Source organism: Poecilia latipinna, unplaced genomic scaffold (assembly GCF_001443285.1).
Source record: "Poecilia latipinna isolate Pla-1442-1.1 unplaced genomic scaffold, P_latipinna-1.0 Scaffold9079, whole genome shotgun sequence".
In the NCBI taxonomy this organism is placed as follows: Eukaryota; Metazoa; Chordata; class Actinopteri; order Cyprinodontiformes; family Poeciliidae; genus Poecilia; species Poecilia latipinna.
In genome coordinates, this window is record NW_015121695.1 from 1 (window position 1) to 1032 (window position 1032).

At 43.0% G+C, this 1032-nt stretch overlaps 2 long non-coding RNA genes across 2 annotated transcripts; one reads left to right on the forward strand and one right to left on the reverse strand.

The window, feature by feature from the left end:
* Positions 1-351, reverse strand: LOC106944400 (uncharacterized). The gene is made up of 3 exons (XR_001424268.1): positions 246-351; positions 88-174; positions 1-22 (listed from the first exon to the last, which is right to left on the reverse strand). It is a non-coding gene; the product is annotated as an uncharacterized LOC106944400 (long non-coding RNA).
* Positions 352-633: 282 nt separating this feature from the next.
* Positions 634-958, forward strand: LOC106944401 (uncharacterized). Its single transcript, XR_001424269.1, has 2 exons — positions 634-726; positions 805-958. It is a non-coding gene; the product is annotated as an uncharacterized LOC106944401 (long non-coding RNA).
* The last annotated feature ends 74 nt before the right edge of the window (positions 959-1032 follow it).

Sequence of the window (1032 nt, forward strand, 5' to 3'; positions counted from 1 at the left end):
CAAGTCCCGAACACCTCAGGATCTAAAAATAAAATTTAAGGTGAACTATGGCACCGAGCTCAACAAGCTGACAATGAACCCACCTACCTCGGTTAAGAGCTCCACGCCCACGACGCGTGCCTGATCACACGCACTCCCAGAGAGCAAAACGGGAGCACCAGCACAACCTCAATCCTGAACCCAAAGGAAGCACAATCACCACAAACTAATCTAAAATCCAACAGAAGGAAAATCACAAAACTAACCTGAAGACCATTACTTGATGCTTGAGGAAAGACAGGATCACACAAGCTCACAACGCCATCTCCACAGCTCAAAACAATTGTATGTGAGTGCGCACCCCACACACCTGGCTTTAAAGGGTACGTTGGTGCCGCCCACCACTCACCTTAAAGGTGAATCCGCACCAACATACCACAAGTTTAATTCCTTTTTTTCTCTATCATTTTGCTTCTGACTACAGCGATGCTCCCTCATTCAACTTCAGCTCTTCTCCTCTTAAGCATCCTCCTACATCACTCCTCTGTTCTGTCGTGTCGGATCGGGACCCAAACAGAGTGTGATGCTGCTCCTTTTGTACCAGGCCACAACCTGGTGGGGGAAGGTTTTGATGTAATCACACTTCAGAGAAAAGGAGCTGATGTGATTGATGTGAAGACTTACCTGAGCCCCAGCAAAACCTGTAAACTCTGCAGCAACCCTCTTCAAAACCATGTCCTCCAAAAAGTAATTAAAATGCATAAATAAACAGCTGCACATCTGACTTGAGGGATTAACAATAACGTGATTTTTCTTCATTTTAAGCTTCCATCTTCTGTTGTGGACTGGAGTTACGTCAGTCAATGCAGGCCTGACATCCACAGCAAACTTCACACCTCTCTCAGGTAAAGTATTTAAACCGGATTGTGAACACTGTAAAAGTTGAATCATACAATTAAACTAAGAATTACTGAATTTTTTTTTTATTTTTTTTTACATGTTACAATTACATGTTCCAATCAGCTGTGTATGTTTATTGGAACTTTATGTGGT